At 44.3% G+C, this 10,419-nt stretch overlaps 1 protein-coding gene across 3 annotated transcripts in view; it reads left to right on the top strand.

Moving 5' to 3' along the window:
* Window positions 1-10,419, top strand: part of LRRC8D (leucine rich repeat containing 8 VRAC subunit D) — a 59,360-nt gene that overhangs the window by 24,208 nt on the left and 24,733 nt on the right. The window lies entirely within an intron of this gene.

Below are 10,419 nucleotides of genomic sequence, written 5' to 3'. Positions count from 1 at the left end.
CCGTGGTGCAGCAGAGGCAGTGGCGATAGGAGCGATGGGGAGAAGGACCGTTCCCGTGGCGCAGCAGAGGCAGTGGCAATAGGAGCGATGGGGAGGAGGACCGTTCCCGTGGCGCAGCAGAGGCAGTGGCGATAGGAGTGATGGGGAGAAGGACCGTTCCTGTGGTGCGGTGGAGGCGGTGGGGTTAGGAGCGATGGGGAGGGAGGGGTATCGTTCGGGACTGCAGATAGACACAAGAAGCAGCTTTGTAAAATAATTGGGATGCCAAGAACTCTTATCATCTTGTCAAGCGTCATTTGTGATTCATAGTATGTTTCTCCCTCTATACTTCTTCATCTGATTTAAGGTATACAAGCATGGCTTTTAGCACTCTTTCTATCTGTATTTTCTCTTCCTACAGCTCTTGTAAATGTTTTATTTGTTTGGTTGGTTTTGTACCCCTGCCCTATCTCAGCTAGGGCTCAGACTGAAGAAAACAACTGAGAAAATGGATTTCTTTCAGTAAAACAATGTGTATGGATTATGGGGGATGGCAATTGGAGCACTCATCCATAAACGTTTACCAAAGCTTATTTCAATTGGCACTTCTAGCTTTTTTGCAATTACTGGAGCTCTGGGCACCTAAAAAGCCCCAAACCTGCTTTACTTTAAAATTTAGTTAATTTTTATATGTAATATCCTAACTAGGGGAAGAACTACTTTTGTTTACATAGTATGTTGGATAGCAGTTACATCCCTGGTTGGGTGAACTCGGGGTGGTTTTTTGCACCATCATTGAGTTGCCTTTGCGCGGATTGCTCACATAGCAGTGTTAGTGGGAAGAGGAAAAACTCTTGAAACAGAAAAAAATGGTAAGACAAGGTCTGTCATGTGTTATGTATGTATTCTGTGCCTTGCATGCTGAGGCCCTGACCTACTTGAGGCCTCTAGCTCCTTCTGCGATATAAGTGTCTGACAGTGATAAACCTCAATATCTGGCAGAGGGATTCAGCATACAGGTACAACACCTGAAACGGCCTTTAACGCCTTCCCTGAAGTTGGGCAGTTCCAAGGTTCCTGTTCTTTGGGAGGGGCTGGGCAGGGTGCTGCTGGTCAGTGCATGCTAGCAGGGTAGTCAGTGGCCAGCACCCTCCTCTAGTATTTGTCAGCAAAGCAATATGCTAGAGCTGTCTTATTTGACCTATTTTTTTTGTATATTTGTGCTGCAGAAATTCTGTGAGTATATATTCATTTTTCAGAAAGAGTCGGTATGCCAGGAAAAGCTCCAGTCACTGATAACATCTGAAAACAACCAAAAAAAAGAGTGAGGAACCAAAAAAGCCCCCAAACAATCCCCCCCCAACCACAGCAGGAGCTGTAATGTGTCCGGGGAGAGGGAGCTGTGTGCAGCCGGGGACACTCGCTGAGCATGCTCGGGGGGAGACGGGATATGAAAACCTGACAGTGAGCTTTGATTTTTGAACGAGGATGAATGCAGCTGTGTTCTTCAACTAAATGCTCTGAATAGTCCTGTTACATATTGTTACTTAAAATATTTAAATGGCTGAGTTTTACGGCTTGTCCCAAAAGGCCTTGGAGCTTATTCTCGGCTTTCTGGACAGTCCAATTGGAGATGCTGGAACTAGGCAGGCTGCAGGGTCATGTCATTTTACAAAGAGAGTCTCTTAAAAATATCTTGATGACCCTTTTGAGTTGGAGGTGTCCCCAAGATAAGTTAATCTGACTGATCCGAGGCCAGGGATATGAGTGTTTCTTGCTTATCGAACACACTGAACGTGGATTGATGAGCCTAGGGTTAAAGGGCAGCGTGTGAATCAGCGCTGGTTGAGAATGTTTTCCAAGGTTTGAATGGTTTTAATAACAGTGTTACTGATGTTTCTTAATATCTTTGTGGAGTGTCATCTACCATATTAAAAGTCTGTGTAGGGGATGGACTTGTTTTCTTCATTCTGTGCAGCGGGCAGGCACGTTTCCAGAGCAGTCGAGAGCGGGCCGCGGGAGCCGCCTCGCTGCGTCTTCGGCGGCAGCGTTTGCCTCCCTTTCGCAGGCTTCTGCTTTTTCCTGGCCCCCAGGCCATGGTAACTGAGGTCTTCCTCAAGTGTGCCGGTGTCAGAAAGCTGGCTTGCTGGAGCAACGTCGAGTCCCCTGTGCATGGTTTGCACTCGGCCTGTTTTGATACTGGCAAACGTGATTTTTGAGTTGTTTTGTTTCTGGTTGTGCCTTGGTCCTAAGCTGTGCTGCAAGGGCACCTTCCCTGCAGCTGTGTAACATGGTAACTAACAAATGATTATTAATCATGTTGGGGGGGTTGTATTTGGTCTATTATTGTTGTACTGGTTCACTTTTATGGGCTTGTTTTCAGTTTTTTTCCATTATTACACAATAATTGAGATTTGAGTTTCAGATTGACTTGTTCAGTTTGTATTTTGTCTGAGCTAGGCTACTGGGGTACCAGGGTAGGGTGGGACTGGAAAAAATGGGCCGCTGAGAAGAGTCAGAGGGAAGGCCAAGGCCCGGTAAGACTTGAGCGTTCAGGCTGCAATGTCGAGCATGCAGCACACCTTAAATTACGGCACTAGATTACATTATTGACTTTCCGAGTCGCTTAAACTTATTCCCACAGCTTGGTGTAACACTTTATTCATGGCAGTTCAGGTATCTTCCTGTGATTGATTGTAACTTTTTATTACTTTAATTCCTTTTAGCTGGATCAATTTAGTTTTTTTTTTTTTTTAATGGAAGCTTAGGAGAAGGATGGGAGCCAGAAATTTTTAGCACTGTCATCATTTTTATTTTTTAAATAAAAGCTTTTCTGAAAATAACCGTGCACATGTGCACCAGAGTTTAAATAAAACTCTTCAAACAGGTCTGCTACCTCGATTTTTTTTTTTTTTTAATAGCTTTGCCAGAGTAAAGTTAGAAGCCTGGTTGTTTTAATTGAAGTTATTGCAAAACTCCTGTGCCTGTAAAACTGACAAGAATCCTGTGAATTTCTTGCCATGTCTGCGTCATTAAAATTAAAGGCAGCAGCTCAGGCTTCCAACAGAAATGTTCCCAGGAAACCTGGGAATACAGGAGAGACGAGGGGAGAGGTGGCCTAGCAGAGGCTCTTCTTCCCCTTGCTCCTACTTCACTGCAGCCACCAGGCTGGACGTAGTAACAGGGAAAAGTGGAAGCATTCTCCTGGCGAAAGGGTGGGGGAATACTGCTGCTTTCCTGATGGCAGCCGCAAGGCTGTGCGGAGGGGAGAAGCGTTAGGAAGCCTTCGTTCCCTGGGGGGAGTTTCACACCTGCCAGCCATCGTGGCAGTCGGCTCCAAAGGCACCGGGCTGGCGAAGGCAGCGCGGCGGCGGCGGTGCTGGACTTCAGCCTGGGCGTTCCCGCCGAGCGCGGCACCCTTCCCTTCCCTGCCCTTCCCTTCGCCTGCGGTGCCGGCCGCTCGGCTGGGCTTGCTGAGCCTGGAGGCCGTCGTCTTGTTGCTGCTGACAAAAAATTGCGTGCGTGGGAGATATGCAAATGTGCCGTAACGTTCTGGGATAATTTTAGCACAGGAAAAGAGCGAGCTCTGCATACAGCTATCACAAATTGCGCTCCGGTCTTGCAGCTCACTTTGTTTAATAGTGCTGTTAATTCTGAAAAGAGGTTTCCTTGGATTTGGGGTGCAGGATCAAGTCCTTAATTTTATAAACTTAAAAGGCAACTCCTATCCAGGTGTGTTTGCGTAAAACCAAATTCCTTTACAGGCAGCAGGAACTATCTGCGTGAGTGTAGAAGCACTGGACCATTTAGTGGTGTGTTTATTGAGGATTCCCGGTGATCTGAACAAACCTTTCTCGCATTGCTTGAAGTCCATACTGTCACCAGAAGAACATTCATTTGCTATGGACAACTGAGGTGGACTTTATATTCTCTTGTAGAAATGTACTTAATGTACAAATTATAAATTTCGTTTTGCCTTGTGATTTATTGTGATTTTCTTTTCAGGCTCAATGGAAAAGTGATCTGTTGTGGGGGAGAGGAATGAAGCTACTAAAATCCTTTCTTGTATGCAGGGTTAAACATTGCACTCAGGAGGGTAATGCTCCAATGGAAGTGCAGTCTTCTCATACAGTTTAGACTTTGGTTAAAATGAAAAAAAAAAAGTGGATGAGTCATTGCAGGAGCTTTGATAGCTGAAAGGATTAATAAATAATTAATTTTAAAACAAGAAGGCCTCTCCTTCATGTCCTAGCTTTCAACCACTCAAAACATTATCAGATTCTCACATTCAGTTTAGCATTTGAGTGCCAGGGATAGGTTTGTTTTGATGTCTTTTCCTAAACTGCAAATGTTGCTTTCTCTTTGCTTTTGTTTATGTGTTATTTACAGAGATATTAGTGTCAGATTTGGTCAGAGTGCTTTGGCACTTTGAAAGAGCCAAATATTCCTATTATTTTGGTGTGAGGATGAGGGTTAATGGTACTTGCTTCATAACTGTTCTGGGTTGCACTGTGAACTAGGTGCTTCAGTGATAAAGGTGCTGAAATTTTTTGGTGCTTCTGTGCATTTGCATACAGCTTCATTTGCTTTTCCTCAAAAAGTGTTTCTTAAGGCCTTGTATTTCAGCAGGTTTGTAGTTGAGCTGGGTATCTAATGGGAAACCCCAGGACCATGATGCTTTTTTGCATATGCTGGACTGGTTGTGAAATTGGAGAATCCTGCAGACTGCAGTGTGACCCTGAAGGGATGACTCAAAACTGGACCTTTGAGTCCAGTTTAATTAGTGTAAATAATGTCTATTTGAGTAGTTTTTCAACGGTAGTAGGCCAAAGACAAGGGGTCAATCAAAACCAATTAATGAAAAGCACAGAAGCGTCAGCCTGCTTTTGATGCAAATCGATACTCTCTGAGTGCTCCTGTCTGGGGTAGATTTTTGATATGAAGTACATTTTGAGGCTCTGATCTTGGAAGAGGTAATAAGCTAGGTTTCGTCTTTTTATTAATTAAAACCCTGCTATGTGAAGGCCTCGGCATTTTCAATATTGAATCTTGAATGTGTTTATTGCATAGTGCATATAGGTCAAGGCATTTGTTTGCTGACAGTGCACAAAATAACACTCTCTGACCTTTCTTTCATTTTTGCTTAAAAGAGTTAAAGGTGAATAAAAATGTGTAGTAACTTTAATTTAGGGTGTCACTATAGTTTATAATTTAAATCTGAAATGCTTCACATCTTCAGCTTAACTGTCCCCTCAGTCATTAAATCATAAATTATGGCTAGGCTCTGGTCTTCTCATCAGGCTTCCCTGAAAAGGAGCTGGCTGTCAGATATCTGGCACGGAGATGTAGCTGCAACCTTCTGGTGCTGGTATTTATGGCACTGCATCTTGTCAGGTACACAGGGGTGCAGCTGCTAAACCTTGCACTCTCCAAGGCCTGAGCTTGTGAAGAGTTATCTAAATCGTCCAGCTTGCAGATAGAGATACACTTTGGCCTGCTTTAACCATGAACTTTAATTTACCTTAGTCAGAAATTAAGATTTAGCTGCAGTGCAGTATGAGTTCTTTATAACTTTTGTTTTTTCTGCATGGTGCGGAGTTACCACGATTAGAGTTTTTGGAGCAGAAGCGCATGCAGGACTGCTGTGCAAGCACAGCGTTGAAGTTAAATTCCAGTTGGTTTTGTAAAAGGAATTGCTTAGCTTTTGTAATAAAATAAACATTTCCCTTGGCACAGAGTATGAAAGAGGAAGGGTTGTGGGTTTTTTTTTTTTTTTTTTTTTTTTGAATTTGGGTTAAATGGATTGAAGGTGGGGAATGTGGGGATGATGAAGAAATTTTAGCCGCGGGGAAGGATACTCGGCTTTGTTTGTGAAGCTCGACCTCCTTGAATGCTTGCTTTGCTCTGTTAGAGCCTCCCTGGGTAAATGTCATGTGCAGGGTGGAGTGGATGTTCACCTGGTGGGTGGCAGACAGAGGAGGACAGGAAAGCTGTTCACTCCTCAGGGGCACTTGCAACAAGTGGATGGTTTTGTGGCTCCGAGTAGACAAAACTAGCTCTGGTGACAATGCAGGCAGGGAAATTTGACTGGAGGTGGGAGAGGAGAAGAATATGTGCGACTGGGGCGATTTTTGCATGATCGAAGGAAGAAGCGGGGTCTGGAATTTATGGGCTGACACTTTTTGAATGTATGAAGTAAACCAAAGGAAGCTGGTCAGTGGGTGCTGGGCCATGACCAATTTGCTCCAGTTTGCCAAGTAGCTATGGACAGAAGGACAGCAAGGTGACCTAAGAGACAAAAAGCAGTGTGACTGCCTTGGTCAAGAGGAGATGTCAGCAGGCACCCTGGGCTGCTCTCGATGCTGGTGTCGGGCCTCGCAGTGCAGCTGTATTCAGTTCACACCTGCAGAGCTGCTTTATTCGGGACTCCTGCTGTGGGAGCCTCTGAATGCAGAGTGGCAGCTGTTGTGTTCGTTTTCCCTGTGGGATCACCGTGCAACTCCAGGGAGGATGAGAAGGGGTCAGAGATGACCTCTGTTTCCTCCAGACCTTAATTTTTTCCTGCTCACAGACTTGCCTGCAGAGAGATGTTTGTGGGTTGAGCAGTAGAGCTACAAGGGGATTCTCCAGCAAGATGGGTGGATCTGGCTGTTGATGCTCCCACCTGAGAAGCAGATACCACCAGGGTAGCTCACCTACTGCGCTTGGTCAAGACCGTATAGAGCAAGAGTTGACAAAAACAAAATGTGTGGCTTGGCAATGCTTTTGCATTAAACCTTGATAACTTTTGCAATAGTGCATCTCCTTCTCAATACTTCATTTCTGACTAGGTGGTAAGTATGATTCCTTTCTCCCCCCCACCTCCTTTTTTTTTTTTTTTTTTTTAATTGAACTGAAAGTGGTCCAACATAGGTTTTCAGGCCTGGGCACAAGAACACAGCTTGTCATGTGGTGTCACATCAAACAGGAAACCTGCAGACAATCAGCCTGCCTGGATTTTCGAACACTTGCCTTTCTGCTATTCCAGTCACAATTCTTCCAGTCGCGGTGGTGAGAAACCTTTTCTGATGATCATTGAAACTGACTGCTCTTGTATGTCTGGGTTATGAGGGTAACAAAGCCTGTGGAACGTGACTTCATCCATGAAGAATAATGGTCTAAAATATTCCTTTGCCGTTTCTAATAGGACCATTTTTCACCTGTACATTTGCATTAATATCAGTTTGCTTCTAATTCATAAATACCATGCCCTCTGAAAATAATTGGTTATTAGGATTGAGTTGGTTCCTGTAGCACCCTTAGTGCTGCAGCTTTCCCCAGCTAGCTGTGGCTTTGCTCGTGTGCACAGCAGAGTTGTTTACATGTCTGGAATACGCTAGCAGCAAGGAGAAGGGAACATCTCTAATGCGATCCAGTGAGATGTTCTGCGGGGGAGGCCTCAGTGCCGTTCACAACAGGATCAAATGTTGGACACCCATTCACAATCGATCAGTGTTTCAAGAAGAAGGAGGTTGCTGTTTATGAGAAAATTCAAGAATAGTGTATTACGTGCTTTCCAGACACCTTAAAAAACATGCGGTTTTGATCCTCTCTAGAAAAGCGTTCCTCTCCTGTTGTTGTTTTGAACTCTGTTGAGTATCAGTGGTGGCTGGTAGGAGCATCCATGCAGACCACTCCTGGCCGGCTCCAGCGGTTTCTCTGGGCCAGCGGCATTGTGGAAACAAGTAGGAGCCTGCTGCTTTTGGCTCCTCCACGAGGACCCGGTGATCGTGTTGTTGAGGGTGCTGCTGGAACATTGGTGGTGTTATTAGTTTTGTTTTAAAGGCAGATGTGGGGATTTACAGGCTTCACAGAGTAAAAAAACAGTTATTGTGACTGCAAGCCATGAACATGAGAAAATGGCTTGTCTCTGATTACCAGGCGTAACAGCTGGAAGGAGAAGACAAAGACAGATGAAACAGCTAGGTGAATACAGCCTGAGAGGAGCGAAGAAGAAAGCAGTTGAAAACCTCCTCCTCTCCCTCCAGAGCTATTTTTTGTCAGTGACAAACAATTGTGGGATGAGCAAAGCTGGTTTGGACCTGCAGCAGAGACAGCTACTATGATCTGGAAAAGCATCCCCAGAAAAAAACAAGGACTTTGCCCGACAGTGGGGATCATGCAATGTCGTCACCTCTTCTGGATCTAAACCTGGAGTTCCCGTTCTGTTTTTTGTTGTATTCCAGGTGATTAAAATCTCACAACGAGGGGCTTAAGTCGTAAACACCATTTTGCATCACGCCATGTCATTACATTACAGTGCGCCAGCCGTGCAGGGTGGCAGGCTGGGCTGCAGGCAGGGCGAGAGAGGAGCCGGGGGCGCAGCTCACAGAAGAGGAGTGGGGATGGGGAGGAGGGGATGAAGAGGAGTCTTGGAAAGTTGTGTCAGGATAAGAAGCTTTTAAAACTAAGACCAGGTGCCTATTGGAAATGCTTTCGTAAAACAGACCCAACAAATAAACAGTCATGAAGTCATTTACCAGAATTTGAGCTTTTACGATTGTGTGGTTTCTCACACTCTTCCGGTTTGGGGTTGAACCAGCATCCTTCTGCGTTGGGTTGCTTGGGTTTGTCATCCCAACGAGATATGCCGAACAGTTACTCCTGAGTAAATCCTGTGCGTGCTTCTGGAGCTAAGGGCCGGTCTCCCCATGCCATGGAGAAATGATTCAAAGCAGCTGATGGTGTGAGTTTAAAGTGGCTTGCTTAAACTGCCTTGCATCGCTGAGACAGAATAATTAAGAGGCACTCGGATTCTGAGTAAGAGTGGCTGAAGAGAGGTGTAAAGCAGTTAATCAATTGACTTTTTAATTTTTATACTTTTAGTCTTTTTGGAAGTAATCCAAAGTGCCTTGTGTAGACAAAGCTTCAAAGCAGATTATGCTAAATAAGAAGGCTGCTCTTAAGAAATTGGGAAAGTTTATGTGGACACAAGTGTATTACTAGTCAGGAATAGCACTTGTATTTTAAAGTCACTCTGTACTTCATCTGAATTTAATTTTCAAGCACAGATTCCTTCAGACTCAGCTAACCTTAAACAGAAATTATGAGAGGAATGTGAACTGACTTTAGTCTTTGCAATGCACTTTTGAAACATTGTTATAGCATCTTAAACCTGTCATTAACTGTGTCATCACTGATAGTTTTAGTAGAAATTTATTAGTTAACATATTTAATCTATGACAGTGAATGTAAGGCACATTTTAGGTGGGTAAAGCCTGTCAGCTGGTTTCTTGTAAGATTTTCCAAGCTGGAGGGGAAAAAGGTGAAAGGAGGTTAAGAAGAATATGAGCCCTCCCAGCAATTCTCGGACTTCTGGCCCAAACCAAGATTTTTCCCATCCCTTTGTATATTTGTGTACAAAGAGGAGAACTTTTGCAAAATCTGGGTAGTAGGAAAAGGTTGAAGCTTTTAGTATCTGAGGCTTTTGGCAACCTGCATAGTTATATTTACCCTCAAGCCTGAGAGCAGGGAACAAAGTAATCCTAACACAGGGAGTGCACACTTCACAGACTGTCTGTCCAGATTGATGGTTTTTAATACTTGCAGCCTAATTTAGGGGCAATTTGTTGCAGAAAGCATGGGTAGGACTCTAATTTTGCTCTTTAATGTATTGCTACAGTCTTTTTTCCCTCCTCCACATTCCCTCCCATTTTGCCATTTTAAAAGGAAGAGTGGAAGACTAAAATACTCTATGTATTCTTCTTTAGTCATTTTAAGTTGTGCAAAAAAAGTTTCAGTTTCTGATGTGCAGCAAGTACCCAGGTCATCTCCTTTTCAGCTACTGAATTTAGCCTCTCTTGCTAAACACACCATACTTCCACTGTCACTAAGTGCATGCAAGTGTGTGCTTCAGGAGCCACGTGGGACTCTTGACAATGTGGAAGGGTCCATCATGCACGCTGAACTGCAGAGTTGCATCTGTTCCCCACCACGCTTCTAGGACATTTAACAGATCACTGTGTATGAATAGTTAGCAGGTTTGTTTAAATCAAATTATGCTCGATATCGGGAGGATCTGAATGCTTTTCCTGCTTCTGTAGCAATTACACAACCAAATTTGTGGGGTTTTGCTGAATATTTTTAAGTTTTATTGCTCTTTGAAAGACTTGGTCCTAGAGGCTAAAGGTTGCTTCTGTACTGAGATTTATTCACTGCACATGCAAATCCAGGTACAGCACGGATGCTCCCAGCCTGGTGAGATAAGGCCTGCTCTATCTCTGCTTGGAGTGCCTGTGCTTTGCGTTGCCTTTCATCTCTGCTCAGGCTGCCGCGTAGTGCTGTACTTTTGTGATAGAGCCACACTGGAAATGGAACTGAGGTCAGTTCATTTTGCCTCGTTCATCAAACAAGGAGCAGATGGCTGGTAATATGCAAAAGCTATTAACCTGGCAGAGAATC

This window comes from Apteryx rowi, unplaced genomic scaffold, assembly GCF_003343035.1.
Source record: "Apteryx rowi isolate R43461 unplaced genomic scaffold, aptRow1 scaffold_14, whole genome shotgun sequence".
In the NCBI taxonomy this organism is placed as follows: domain Eukaryota; kingdom Metazoa; phylum Chordata; class Aves; order Apterygiformes; family Apterygidae; genus Apteryx; species Apteryx rowi.
Note: the sequence above shows the minus strand (reverse complement) of the source record. Positions and strands in the feature narration are given on the sequence as shown.